This window comes from Dermacentor albipictus, chromosome 1 (genome assembly GCF_038994185.2).
Source record: "Dermacentor albipictus isolate Rhodes 1998 colony chromosome 1, USDA_Dalb.pri_finalv2, whole genome shotgun sequence".
Lineage (NCBI taxonomy): Eukaryota > Metazoa > Arthropoda > Arachnida > Ixodida > Ixodidae > Dermacentor > Dermacentor albipictus.
Window position 1 is genome coordinate 85,326,294 of NC_091821.1, and position 15,973 is coordinate 85,342,266.

General features: G+C 45.9%; 1 protein-coding gene across 2 annotated transcripts in view; it reads left to right on the top strand.

The window, feature by feature from the left end:
• The window catches only part of LOC135896226 (neurogenin-3-like), a 181,285-nt gene that overhangs the window by 40,337 nt on the left and 124,975 nt on the right, over positions 1 to 15,973 (top strand). The window lies entirely within an intron of this gene.

The following is a 15,973-nucleotide window of genomic DNA, read 5'->3' on the forward strand; positions in this document are numbered from 1 at the left end:
TGAACCGATTCGTGTCGCAGCCATCGAATGAAGCTGAAGACCAAGAGAGAAAGCAAATATAGGAAAGGGTAGAGCTCGACTAGACGAACGTTTGGTCTGTCTGTTACCCTATCCTATAGGTGAGGGCAGGGGAAAGGACTTCTAGTGAACAAACGTGTCAACAGAGTCCTCCAACTTAACAAGTATTCTGGTCTGCCTTATATGGTGATCGATTTACAGCGCAGAAACACAGGATGAACAAGAACTAACAGAAGCGAAAAAAAATTATAGGGTTTTACATGCCAAAACCACGATCTGATCACGAGGCACGCCGTAGTGGGGGACTTCGGATTAATTTTGACCACCTACGGTTCTTTAACGTGCGCCTAAATCTAAGTACATGGGTGTTGTTGCATTTGATGCACGTCGTTGAAAACTCAATTTTTTCTGCTTGATTGATTGGGTTTAACGTCTCAGCGCAACAATGAGGATATGAAAGACACAGCAGTGTAGGGCTTAAAGAGCACCTAAATGTAATTGCACGAGCGCTTTTACATTTCACCCCCATCGAAATGGTGTCGCCGCGGCCGGGAATCGAACCCGCGACCTATTCCATGTTTCTCACCGTAATCGCCTAAAGCTACTGTATTGCATAGCCGCAGAGTCATCCCTTTATTTTTCCTCTCTTTCTCATATAACACACGCACATGCACACTCACTCACTCACTCACTCACTCACTCACTCACTCACTCACTCACTCACTCACTCACTCACTCACTCACTCACTCACTCACTCACTCACTCACTCACTCACTCACTCACTCACTCACTCACTCACTCACTCACTCATGCACACACGCACGCACGCACACACACACACACACACACACACATGTTTCTCCACCCTGCCCACTCTCTCACCCCTATCCTATATATTTCAAAAACGCTTGCTTTCTCTGTGCGTGTGCCTGGCTGGCTGGCTGACTGGCTAGAGTGGCTGGCTAGACGAAAGTGCCTCATGCCGACTTCTATGCCTTTCTTATCAATAAACTTGCCTCTCTCTCGTGAAGGTCCTGCATCTCGATAATCTAAAGGACCCGCCGTGGTTGCTCAGTGGCTATGGTGTTGGACTGCTGACTACGTGGTCGCGGGATCGAATCCCGGACACGGCGGCCACATATCGATGGGGGCGAAATGCGAAAACACCCGTGTACTTAGATTTAGGTGCACGGTAAAGAACCCCAGGTGGTCCAAATTTCCGGAGTCCCCCACTACGGCGTGCATCATAATCAGAAAGTGGTTTTGGCACGTAAAGCCCCATAATTTAATTCTTTTTAATCCATAAGGCTACTTTTGCAGATTTGTCGCGACACGAGAGCTCCTCAAGAGGACAGTGTTCACGTGCAATAAGAAATGCTTCGATTACACGCAAAACTGCCAGCAAGCAAAAGATTTGTAGTAAATTGAATTACTTTTCTTCCGCAAGACGTTGAATGCAGGTAAATTAGTCTGCTGTCAGATTAAAGAGTACTTGAAGAAAGACACAATAACGCGGAAAACAACCTAAGCAATCAATCAATACCTTAAAAGAGAGTATTGAGTTTCTACGTATACGATGCGCCTTTTAAACCAGTTACGTTTTTGTAATTTCTTCTAGTGGTAGGCTCCATTTCATTGAGGCTAACGAAATCTGCAAACAGAAACATTATACATAAAGTTTACCGAGAGCTATTCTCGTAGGCACTCAGAGGAAATTTTCCCTTCACATTTTTATAATGATTGTACTTTGCGAACGCTTATCGATGCAATCGTCATTGTTTTCGTCATTATCATCATCATCATCATTGCTGTCATCATCAACTTAGATTAAACTTGTCGCTGTGCTTTTCATTTCAGGCATACTGTTGTAATACGATACTTTACTTTCGAAAGGAATCTCTGCTGAAGCACGCACCATTGCAAGCACGAATAAGGGCGAGTACTCCAGAGAGATATGTCCCAATAAATCATTGAAACAAAACTACCAATGGGGGCTGCCAATGCTGTTTTGCCGCTACGGTTGTTGATCCGGCGTAACCGCCGATGCATTCTATGCAAGCGCTGCAGCTTTCCGTGGTGCAGTAAGAGTAATGGGGGGGGGGGGGGGGGGGTTAATACGCGCACGCAGCAGCGGCGGAGATATACACAGCGGCGCATAATGGTCGCGCGAGTGGCCAAACACAAACGCAGCTGAAGAAAGTCCCGGGATGCGTACCGCGCGGGACGAGAAAGAACGGCCAGATTTATGAACCTCGGCGGATCCAGCCAGCACCCCGAGAGTAGTGCGCACCCAGGGATGCACGCGAACAAACTGCGTAGCAGCCGTTCTTGTTTGTATGTATGCCTGTACCGCTGGACAGTGCGACCGAGTCGACGGACCGGTCAACGGCTTTATGGCCGCGCCGTAGGCATCGAGAGCTCCGCTCTTCATCCAACGCGCTTCGCTTCCCGAACCCGTAACAGGTCGGTGCGCCGTACCGCGGCCATTGTTACGGCGAGCGGGTCCTTCCTTCCCTTTCACTCCCGGCTCCCCAGAGTAAAGAACGGACGCGAAACGACGACTGCGTGCGCACTGCCACTAGCGACGATAGGGGTCCGCGGATGCTCTGTCTCTTCAGTTCTGTGCAACAGGGTGGAAACTTCGGCCTGGCCTTTACTATAAAGAACCAGAAGTGCGACTACAGCGCTGTCTCCTTCCGCCTAATTTTTTATTGGAAGTAATTCACACTTGCACCCGAGAAGACGCGTTGCGCACGATACAAGAGCAAAGAATTGCGGTGCTGCTGTGTATAAAACACCACGTATAAACTTGTGCTGATGAAGCGCCGAACATATTTTTGTCTCTTGATGAAGAACGTTCACACATCATCTTGGGCTCGCAGCTTAAAAAGGTTTATGCCAGGGATTGGTCGTTCTGTATTACGTCATCCATTTCGTGATGACGAGTCAAATCGAGATAAAAGTTACAGACACGGCTCTATACTCAGCGCACCCTTTCTTGTAGCCCGTACAGTGCTGTACAGAACCATAGTAGCAACTGCCAGCTCAAGGCATTCGCCCACGCACAAGGTACACAAGCCGAGCGGAAAGAGTCGGCAGTGCACATTGACGTGCACGCGGGGCCCCATGCAGCCGGCTAGGGAACTGCTTGATAAATGGTCGCAAAGGGTTATAAATGTTCGTGGGCCACTGACGCACCACGCGTTGACGTTTTGGCGGGCGGCGGAAGGGGGCACAGGAGGGACACGTGGCCGCACTCCACGCGAGCGAGGAGTGACAATGGTCAAGAGGATACGCTCCGCGCGCCCTGCAGTTGAGGAGCATTCGCCGATCCTGCGTGGCGCACGTGCCTTGATGTCCGCGATCTAGTGGGCATGGTCGGACGAGTTCCAGTCACGATATATCTATTATGTGTGGGGAAATCGAGAACCAGGCATCTGTATAAAAGAACTTGCACTGATATTTCGATCTGCCCACGTACAGTGGATAATAGATTTTAGAGCTCACTTAGAATTGCAAGGGGCTGTACTTTCCTCCTTGCGAAGCAACAACATGCACTCAACAGTGTATACTGTCAAGCGTCCATTGATTTCATTTTTGCTGGTGACCTGTCGCTCGGCGCAACACGTGCCTGCCGTATCCGAGATGTGCTGAAAGTTGTCGCCATTTCTAATAGAGCAAGCATCTTCCCTAATCAGATTGCGCGCGCGACGTGAATGCTATTGACCATTGTCTAATGTAAGCGAGCGTAAGCCATTACTCGGGAAACGTGCGGTGACACATGTACAAACATCTCAGGGACTTAACCCGTTAGTTAACTTCGACGGCCAGTGACTGTGCTCGCTGCTATATCATTGTGATTTGAGCGTTGCTCTTGTTTCTAAGCACAAGTTTGGCCTATAAACACTCCCATTCTTTACTCACACTTTTGGCAATGTGACAGTGCCATACCATGACACACTATAGGATAACGCATACTTTCTTTCTGAAAAAAAAAAGTTTTTACTTCATTTATGTTACTACTTATAGATTGTTTAGCAGGAGCAGAAAAGCGGAAATGTACGGAAAAGCGGAAGTCAGTGCCCGTCCTGTTACCTTTCTTGTCATTGTGCTCAATGGCACTGTTAATCTATTAATACCTCAGTATGCTAACATGAACTCTTCGCAAACACAAAATGCAGTGGCGCCAGTAAGTAATATGCAAGATCAAGTATAAATGAGCCTTCTAGAGCGGGGCATATTTGCAAGACTTCGGCGGCTATATATTATGCGGTGGAGATGTGCGCCTCTGGGTGCGCTTATTTTAAGCCACGTAGTATTCATTGAAGGGTCACTGCAGCCGGCATCGCATCGCTTGATGGGTCAGTATGCTCACCCGATATACTATATCGATTAAGAATGCGGGAACCGATAAAAATTGACGCCTAACTCCGCACATTTAGCTCTAAAAAACAAACAAAAATTGACTCACCTCGGCGCTAACATTCACACTATCAGAGCGCCGAGGTATGTGGCATACAGGACTGTTCTATACAGTCTGTTTTGTATTTTATTGAGCCCGTCCAGTAAGCCAACGCGCAAGCCCGCGCATGCCAGGAATGTGTCTAGCAGGGTTTATCATGCTGTGATAAGAGTACTTTGATGACTGCTGTGGTGTCTGAACAACCAAGACACCTAGTGTGCGCTTCAAGTGCGGGGACGAATCAAAGCACGTTTAGGCATTCAGCTTCAACGTCTCTAAAAAGCACGTTCCTGCTTGCTTCCAGTTGTTCTCCGGACCGTGCAGGCAACTCTGCTCGGAAACGAACTACCCCTTTCCATATGTTTGGTCAAGTATAACAAGGACACAATCTGACCCTCCTCGTGAGTGCCCGTCGGTGTGGTCCGTATGATAGTCTGGTGAGGTCACGTGCGGCTGCCCTGGCAATTCGCCTGATGACGCACTCCCCACGCTGCACGTGTGCGAGCAGCATTAAGATGGAGGACACGTGCATACCCAGACGTACGTATAACGTGGCATCTGATTATCGTTTGCCTGTTGCATTGCTGAAGTGTACGCATATAATGTCTTTACTGTTTACGCAAGCTCACTCGCTTAATGTGGAGAGCGATGAGGAGCGAATAAAGAGACGCCGAAGTAAGCTTGTGGACGAAGGCTACGCTTAATACCTCGAGTGGCACGTGTTCGAATCAGTCGCTGTGCTATGGGGATATAATAATGGATGGACCGAGGAAGTGAAGTATGTTTGCACCCTAACCGTCGTACTCAATCTGTCGAACGCGCTATAACCATTCGTAATGTATTGGTGGAATGTACAAAACACATATATATTAGTATAAGAATAGCAGGTATCGGTCGTGGTGGGTGAAATCTTGTGGTTTAAAAATGCTAAATGGAGATTTAAATTCTGGGGATTTTCTTGCCGAAACCACAATAGGATTACGAGGCACGCTGTAGTCAGGGACTCCGGGTTAATTTTGGCCAACTGTGATTCTTTGACCTGCACCCAATGCACAGTACACGGGCCTTTTCCCATTTAGCCCCCATCGAGATGCGGCCGCCTTGGCTGGGATTCGATCCTGCGACCTCGTGTTTAGCAGCCCAACACCATAGCCATCGCGGGTCATAAATGGAGACGTCATGTTCGGCTATTTCATGTGCATTCGCGTTCAACCATACACCACTGTAGCAACTAGGTTGTGACCAGCAACATCCATGTAGAATGCACTGTCTTTCTGCTGAGGTCATGCAATGCCTTAAACCAAAACTGACCCCTATAAGACTACTTGAATGGCGCCACAGCGCCCTTGGAAATTCGACTTCTTTTTCTCTGTGTCTTTGTTGCCAACCTCTGTGCCTACAGAGGTTGACGTCTTTAACCCCTTAAATACAGGTGCAGCCATTTGAGTACGTGATTTGAAAATCGCTGCAGTTGCTAGAGGGCAACTGCAGCGATTTTTTTACCATGCCAAGGTAATGGAGTATTTAGGTTCCCGAGAGCCCTCTGTCAAGCGTTTGATAGTAGAATGACTATACTCTGTCAAGACTGACTATAATTGCTCTGTAACTGCTAGTGCTCACCGCAAAATACACAAATGTCCATTCTACCACCTTCACTTACTGTCACTAGAGTCTGCAGCATCCTGTAATAAAATACTCTTACTTTCCGGGATTTATTGACACTGCATCGTCTTTAGTGACGGTAGGGGTGAACCGAACAAGGCGGAAGACCAGCCATTTGTATCACTAAGCAACATGATCTGCAGATGTGACTTAGTTCCCATATGACATACTTACTTTTGCCATAAAATCTCGCTCGAAATAAAAAGCAACCCGGTGATTGTTACGCGCTCATTTGGGCTCGCCAATCTTGCACAGCCGATAAACGTGCTTCACCATCAATCTGCATTGAAGCGGTGCAAGTTATCTGCCCATCTTGTCCGCAAGCAACTAGTGCGCAGGCTTAAGAAAGAAAGAAAGAAAGAAAAGAAAGAAAGAAAGAAAGAAAGAAAGAAAGAAAGAAAGAAAGAAAGAAAGAAAGAAAGAAAGAAAGAAAGAAAGAAAGAAACCCGGGAACCTCGACATAAAGGTTCTCTTATTTTTTCATTCAAGCTCCACGGACAGGTTACCATTGTCTTGTTCACGCGAAGTTGTCCTATTAAACGCACACCCGTCAATGAACCGGCGTGACAAACTGGTTTTGACTCAAAGCCATTTTTTAAATATGTTTTTAAGTTCGTGGCACAGCAGCCGGAAATATTCTTCCGCTTAGTCAGGGGCGTGCTGAGACGTTATGGCCACCCGACCCCCTTTAATCCCTTTGACGTAGATAAAGCGCTGCTTTTCTTCTCATATCCCGCCTCTTCATTTTGGTGTGTAATGAAAGACTCCTTTGTCAGCGGGCGCTAAGAAAGTGCTCGGACATAGCGAGGCATGTAAGTTGAAGGTACGGAACTGTTCGTTTTAACTTACAGAACTTACGGCTTGCAACGGGCGCCGAGCAGCCATTATAGATTTTGATTTAAAAAAAACACATTTATTTTTATGCGACATTAATAAATAAAAATGTTGAACTGGGCGCAGAACTTAATGACAGGACAATGAAATTGTGAATTTCCTTTTTCATTATTATTTTAACACCCACAATTCATACATTCGATCACTTACATCCGAAATGCTAACAAATTATATATGCATGGTACTAGCCAAAAACGCTGCAGATTGAACTTGTAATGAAAAAAAAAAAAGCTATTGGCGCCGTACAACTTTCAGCATAGTTCTGTGGCCATTATCATGTACAGCGTCGTAATCACGAACCATCGTACTAGATGAAAGAAAGAGCGAAACCTTTTCTGAACCCTCTCCTGCTGGCATGGTTTCGCGGCACCCCTTCACCCCTGAATTAGAATGGTGGTTTCCCGCCTCTAGCAGGTGTATTTGGCTTATATTCGCCGAGTCAGCTCTAGCGTTCCCCAGTCATTTATTATAATTTTCTGGACATAATTATGCTATTTTGTTGTTGAAATTGGCGATTTAGTATATTCTAATAATTCTGCCTCATACTGCTCAGTAATGCTTTTGCGAGGTGGTGCAAGCGTGTAACTCCTCAGCAGTAAGTCTAAGAGCACTCAATAATTCCTTCACGCAAGGTATTGTCGCACGTAATTATTTAGAGTTCTCTTAGATCACAATCGCAAACAGCATAGCGCAATTCCACCTATTATATTTGTTTACCTGAAAAAGTGGAAGTTGCCAGAAGAAATCACAATTTTCAGATAGCTAATTGAGGAATTTACAGATAAACTTTCTAATTAAAAATTCTAAAGGGCTTGCTGGAATTGCGAGAGTGAAACCGAACATTACTGAATCCACGTTCGCTTAGCGGAAACACTAAGACCAGCGCCACTTTCGAAGAAGAAGAAAACGTTTATTTGTTGCGATTCTTTGTCCGCATCGCCGTTAACCACTTTCGAGGTATCCGTGGCCAAAACCTAGAAATGAATGGATTGGCGTTCTTGTTAAGATTGTCCTAAAATACTAGAGAGACGCTTCTTGGAAACCATTCAGTGGAACGCTAATGTATTTCCGCAGCGCATTTAACGATGGCTATCTCCAAGTGGGGTTAAGTATATATGACTTCACTACTGTTCGGCTTCAATTTTGCTATTCCCGCATGTGCCCTGGAGTGAATAATTAAGTGGTTAGTGAATCTTTTCAATTTGCTACCAGAGGTCATTGTAATATCTCACATCTCAAGCACGTAATTTTCGACTTTTCCAGAAATCCAACAGCGCTCAAACTATTTTCTGCCAACTTTCACTTCTCAGTCCGTCGATAGACACAGTCGTACGTATCACGCGGCTGCTTCCAACTGCTTGCTGTGTTGTTGGCTCTATGTATTTCTCTACTGAATATAGCGCAGTTTTTTTGCATTGGAATGCCATCCACAAGGCTTTCTTCGTTTAGTGATATTTCTTTCTGACCCGCAGGCCTGACGCTTTCTTACTACACTTGGAGTTATAAAAATTATGAAGCGAAAATGTTTTTGAAGTTATGTTTACGTGACAAAAGGAAAGCGAGAAAAAAGAACAGCAAATGCGCATGAGGCGGGGACTTCGGTTTAAGTGTGCACATTGTAGAGAACACAGAGACATACTTGAATATGCAGTGCCACTTATTTTCATAAACATTTTGCTTGTGTACCTGACGTATCTAGCCGTATGGAGGCGAATATCATGTGTGAAGTACGCAGGGTTACACGAGTCAAAATTAGGGATTAAAGCTATAGCAGGAAACTGAACAGAGCATACGGTGCTGTAGGCGCATCATATTAACAGCATTCAAGTCACCGAGATGTATTTTCATAGGTATCATATTTCTTGACTTTTCCTATTACGTAAATTTGTCCAATAGCATAAACGTTTAAATTGCAAATCCAGGCAGATTTCGGTAACATAAAGGCTAGATGGTAAGGCGCACTAAGCCAATAAGCATAAACTGGTGGTCTAGTAGGATGAAGGCACACTGTTTGCAGGTGAGCGGCATCGGACCTGGTTCAGGCTGGGAACGTCCACAAAGGATATTTGGTGGTGACTGTCGATCCGAAAGCTTAGCAATAGGGATCAATATCCCGAAAGATTCATGGACATCTTGTGGCCGGGCATAGGTGGCCGATGGGGTAAGTGTCGTCCTCACATAGAGTGCCCGCAACAGGTGCACCTCCTTCTGGATACCGGCCGGAGCAGCCAAAAAATGAAAAAAGAAAGAAGTTCAAGTGAGAGGGCGTGGCATGAGGACGAGCTATCAAAAATAAACGACCTAGTCGGTGTGGCTCCGCGTGAGTATTAGCCATATTTTGAGGTTACAACAACATGGGGTGACGTGCCCTTACAAAAGACCACATCCGAAGCCTTTCCTACACAATATTCTTCTGGCATTATTGTCCCTTCCAAAGAACAATTCTTGATCTATGTGTCCCGTAGTGAGGGGTGTCGTTTCACTTGGGGCCAATCAACGTTACAGAAGGGTCCACTCTACTCTAATGCATTTGACAAAACAAAGACAGTCTTTTGTCGGAGGTATTGACCAAGGGTACTGCAGCTGAAGACCGCAGCCGGAAAGAAAAAACTATAGCGTCATAGAACCGGGCTGGGCTGTTCCTCTGTGACCGATGGCTTCACATCGTGGACTATGGTTCTCCCAAATTCAGCAACCCAGTCTCGTGCACGTGCGGGAAACAGCTCACCTCCAGCGCGTAAATATGAAGCTGCCCCATCCCGTGCCCTATAACTGCTAATTAGGACCACTAAGCTCCAGTAGCCGATATCAGGTTGGGACGTTTAGCGAACAGCTACTCAATTGAACTTTGTCTGATTCTTGAGCTCATTAGACCTCTCTGGAGTTAACGCCTCGGCTAGCAGGTTAGACAGCAGAACCCTGTTATGCTAATATGCCTGTCTTGTTACTTTATGCACCATGCAGTGATGCTCAAGTATGACTTTAGATATTGATACTCGTATCCGTGTCTGCATCTCGTGCACCGGGAACCGTGACTATAATACGCTATTTCTAAACTTGTGGGTGACTTTGTAAACTTTAGAGGGAGAAAAAGAAAAGGCCAAATATAGTGCACAATCACATGCTGCAGCACCATGCATGCGGCTCAGATTATTTTCGAGTGAAGGTTTTCGGCACAAGCTATCATGAGCTCCAGGCCCACGTGCTCGTGTTTCATTCGTTGCAGGCGTACTTGTTCCGACAATGCCGATGAGAGCAGGTTAAAAGGCTAGGGTACAAATCATAAATCATTCTCTCCTAAATATACCGAGCGCTGCTTGTCGCGATTCGGTAAAAATAAAAAAATAAAGAAGGAAGAAGGTTGTCCGTTAGCAGTCCACAGCGGGCGCAGACCTTCTTCGTGCGCTGTAGAAAGCGAGATCGTGTATGCCGACATGGTGCCCAGTGAAGCATCAGTGAGCCAGTTTCCGACAAGCCACGGGTCCTGATGCCTAGAGTAAAACTGCTTCGTGGTCGGGTGGAAACCGGTCCGGCCGGTCCGCACGCAAAAAGGCACCCGCTGCCTCCGCACTGGCAACAAGAAACTGGCCCCAAAGGGGGGCGTGGTTGGTCTCCGTCAGAAAGCCGCGGCCACGCCCCTGGCCACAGCACGCAGGCGTTGTTCCGATGTGTTTAAACTGCACGGCTTATCCAAGCCGTGGAATTCATTCTGCCTGCTACGGCACCCGAGCGCTTGATACGCACTGTTTGACGCAGTTTATGAACTTCGGATGAACTATGCATTTGTTGTACGCTCTGAGCTTTGAGGCAATGACCGCGTTTATGCTGTGGACCGAAAACGGGAAAACGCGTGTGGCGCGTGAACTCGGAAGAAATAATGGCTCCATATGTCGCTCACTATGCGAGCATGTATGCACAACCGGCGCCACGTTTGATGAGCCACAGAGTGGTCGTGTAATATTTTTGTCTGCTACCTTCTTGTGAGGAAAAACATACTGGCCCAAGCAAAATCTAACACTGTGTATAATAACGAAGATATAGTTTCTTTCTTTCTTTCTTTCTTTTTCTCTTTCTTTCTTTCTTTCTTTCTTTCTTTCTTTCTTTCTTTCTTTCTTTCTTTGTTTCTTTCTTTCTTCCTTCCTTTCTTTCTTTCTTTCTTTCTTTCTTTCTTTCTTTCTTTCCTGTAAGGTGGTAGTGCCAGGGGGGGGGGGGTTGACGCATGAATAACAAAAAAAAAGGGGGGGGGCAGTAAAACGGGCTGAAGGCGTACCACTTTAGAGCAAAACGCCCTGGCAAATCCCTGTCCGCTCGACCTTCGCACGTTCTGTTACTACTGTTCTATGAAAATGTTTCCCACTGCGTGACCGATGGCGAACTTTATACCATTAACCGGTTTTCTTTGCGGCAAATAATACATTATGCGCGTTCACAGCTGTACCACCGAAGAAAAGAACAGCAGACTTCAGCAATTGCTTTTGGTCTGAACTCGTTTACTGCGGCAGCAACATTCTTTCCCATTGAATACCCCCATCTTGTTTGATAGCTTGCATCTTCCTCAAATAACGGTGTTCGCTCGCCAACTACTTGGAAATGGCCAATAATCCGGTATTTAATGAAGGAGGGGGGGGGGCGGCAATGGGGGGTGCTTTGGTTGAAGAATATTGTAATTGGGAGTAGGTATGTCATAGCAGCGCTGATATTTTGAGCCCTTGGCCGCTGTGGATCGTGTGAGCTACTATATGTAAAATAAATTGTGGCGCTGTTGTTGCTACGTCGTTGTTGACAATAACGCTGCCGATAGTATCCGCCTGATCTTTGGCGCATCTTTCATTCCGGATGTTTGCCAAGTTCGGGGTTCATCATCCTCATAGTACGCCTCGTTTGTGCTGTCCAGAGGCTCTCTTCATGACGAGAACGAAGGCGATGACCAATTATTTATTTACCGAATACTGCAGGGCCAAAACAGGGCCCGAGCGGGAGGGGCAAAATGAGAATAATATTGAAAAGAACTAAAAACAAAACAACGCGTACAAATACCAGTAAATGAGATCAAATACCTAGCAATAAATCGTAGCAATACAGCGTAAACCAGCGTTACGAAGGGGGAAAAATACAAACACAGCAACGCGCGTCATACCATGCATACCATTTACCCAATCTTTTGAAAGAAAAAAAAAAGAAAGGAATAAAGGGGGGCAGGGGGGGGGGGCAGGGGGAGGGACATTATGCCGCCTGTAATAACGTGTCGTGAAAAAAAGAGACATGGAGTGACATAGATTTGTAAAAAGAAAAATGAGCACCATTCAGAGTAACGAAAAACAATACGCAATGCGCATCACGCCAAGCGCATCGCACACCCAACCTTGCAAATAAAAGAGACATTTCACTAAGTGAATAGCAATGCCTTTAGCAAAGGGGAAAAAAGAATGGCACATTTATATCACTACAATAACAGGCAGAACTCAGAGAGGAAAAAAAATCTAGCAACGCGAATCATATTATGCTCACCATGTATACCCTCGCGGTAAAAGAAAGGCATTTCCCGAACCCTTTAATAAGAGTGAAAACACAAGCGAACGTCTTTAAAATGTATAAAAAAGATGAAGGAACACTTAAGGCGCAACATAAGAAAAGCGATAAAAACAGATAATCATTCACAACATGGTAAATCAATAGACCTCCATGTTATCAAAAACAATTTCTATGTGACGCACACGTCATCCTCATCTGTTACAATAGGGGCTGTTGTGGCTTCCGAAGTACATGCACAGACGGCACCACTCTGAGTCTCGTGTGGAGCACGACTGCTTGACAAATTACCAGCGATAGCGCCGTGGTGGGTGCGTTCGGCTATTGTGCGCACATTGCTGGAGTGGCATGAGTTGGAATACCTGCGGTGGTAGACAAAATCTTGTTTTAGGCGCTTCTCCGGCTACCCTCCACTCCTTTTGCTCCCACATTGACATGTACTGCCTAATGCGTTGCAACAACTTATGCATTTCATCTCTATCTATAGTGTTATATTATCTATAATATGCAGTTATATTAACTAGCACGTGTCCTTTAAAGGGGCCTATGGGGCGACAATATATTATGCAGATATTGCGTAGAGGAATTTATTGCTTGATTACATGGAAAAAAACATGCGTTCACAGGCACCATTGGTTGGGTCAAAATGCTATTCAGTATATATTTATATAAGCGCGGTTTTCTGGAGCTCGGATTCTTCGCAACGTGAGCAATGTAGCGACTAGGGATAAAGAAATGCGTCTTTTTTTTTTCTTGTTTGGCGATATGACGGTGGTGAAGCTGAAGATGGCGAGGAAGCCTGTCGACACAATGACATCGGTGACGACAACGGTTGTCGTCAGCGTCACGTCCCGTTGTCCAGCGCTGTTACTCGTTTCCTTCAACCAAATGCAGTTTCGAGCACTTCACCACTGTCAGAGTGAAATGAGGTAAACTATGTGATTATACTTCTGTCGCCAAGTATCAAAGGCATCACATGCGTTTGCACTGGCGCCACTCTTGCGCCTCACAGAACGCCTGCGATGGTGACAGTAGAGGAATATTCCAAGTCGCACAGAAAATCTAGCTTCGATAAAGGCTGCTTCAGGAGTTTCGTAATTTGAAAACATACTAGGGCTTGGTCGTCTTACAAAGTGTGCGCTCACGTCCACACATGACTTTTTATCTGGAAAAGAAACATTATCTCTGTACGATTCGCCTGAAAGCAAAACTAATCTCATATGGAGAGGCAAATATGGAGAGTCCTGTAACTTCAGAAGGACATTACTGCTGATCTATGCCAAAATAAAAATAAATTATACAAAAAGTGTCCGCATTGCTATCGATGAAACTCATTGGCGGAAAACGACAAAGAAAAGAGTATATACAAGATACGGTCTCAAATGCCGTAGCCTGTTTGTTTCATTTCTCCTTTTTGAACAATATAGCCCACCAATCATGCATGTGCCAAATCTTGCGTAGGCTGCCACTCGGGCTGACCCACACATAATGGTTTGGAAAAGTTAGGCACATGTTTTGGTAGGAAATGTAGTCGATGGGTTGAACAGGCGCCCTTTGGTCTTGTTGAAGCACCATTATTAAAACACGTCACTCTGATGACAATATCAAAAACAAAGACCACACCACCACCACCACCACGACCACCACCATCATCATCATCATCATCATCATCATCATCATCATCGTCAGTTTTATTTATTTGCTTATATTTATTTTGACTGAGCAGTTAGACTTAGTGACCCAACTAAGCACGTTTAGAATGCAGTGCGAATCCAGCAGAGACAGGTCAAAGAAGCTTCGTAGTGGGGCAACTCAAAGGTGCCATTGATCCTCGTGGTATCTTTATTCATACCTTAGTGAAAGAAAGCAGCCAACTAAACATCTAAGAACAATAATCACAGTTCTAAGACATACCCTGTACATAGGTCCAAAATACCTCCCTTTTGAAAGATTCTGCAAGTTCGGCCTCTCTCATATGAAACATCGAAGGCAAGCCACAGCCCTTAAAATAATTATGCATTAGCTATCCTCATCGAACCACTAGTGACAATCTGGTGTAATACCACACACGCCTGGCTTCGTTTGGTTCACCGGCGCTCTCGGTCGACTCCACCAGCAACAGGCACACTATCAATTGAAAACGGCATGGATGAAGTAACGTCCATGGAGATAAGATTATCGCGGAGTATTTCTGTTCCCAACTGTTTTCTACTCGGTATATGCGAGTTGTTTTCTACAGGCCAGTGCTGGGACCCACAGATCGTTCAGTTATTTATGCCTCAAGGGGAAATACCAAGAAGTTGCTGTTTTTTCCTTCAATGTACTTTAGGGCGCTGACCTCAGAATTTCGATAGGACCTGCAAATAACAACCTTTCAGTAGGAATCCGAAGACGAGATTTCCATCTTCTTCCGAGCCACGCATCACATGCAGAATCGTTGAACAGGAAGATCGGAAATTGCGGTCAATGGCTCCTTAGACACGAAAAATTCTGCCTTCGGTTCGTACTTCCTTCTTTTTTTTTCTATTCAACCTTGATGTATTTATTTTATTCTTTTCCCGAAAGGCAAGCTCGCAAAAAGCAATCGAAAGAAAAATTTTTTTGATTACAAAAAGAAAAGAACCAAGTAAGAAACCAAATCGCCATGCTCTTCTCAAACACGCTAGTACAAATCACATAACGCAAACCAGGTCGTTTACTGCGCGCAGGTCTTTCTAGCCTGGAGGGAGCTCGCGCTGTAAGCTGTACGTAGCCGCACACCTCTTCGAAGCGAAGGCGTCGTGGTGACAAAAGGCGCTGAGCGCCGAACTTCAAAGGCGTCTTTCCTCGCACCGTCGTCGTAGCAGGGCCTGCCGAGCGCGAAAGAAAGGAGGAACGGCGAGAAGCGAAGGCTCTAGGTATATCTCTCTTTCGCTCTGAATGCGGCTAGAATGGCCCACCCTGAGCCAAGTTATTTTCTCGGCCATTGTGCCGCTACGCGACCCCTGTGTACGCGCATACTCAAAGAGGTCTCGACGTCGATCGACCCCGGCGGCTCCTTTCTAAGACGTGCGGCTCCAAGTTGTTTCAGGTGCGCAGGTCCAGTGACCCTACGGATGCGGCGGTGCCCTAGTCTAAGCAATTGGAATAGGGATGCGTGGCGGACTGTTGGCCTTCCTTTCCTTGACCACTATGCAGGAAGGAACGATAGATTGGAGACGACCATGCTTCCTTGCTCCTGACCGAATCAGGTATGCGCGAGGAAGGAACACTGGCCTACAACATCGCTTCTTATTCGTTCCCTCACCCCGACGCCCGCGAAACCACCTCATTGCCTTTTTTTCCCCTTCTACCTAGGTGCACCAGCGTGAGTGCGACGGCTAAGAAAACACCAGTACTGTGACAACAGTGAATGCGTGCTTCTGAAG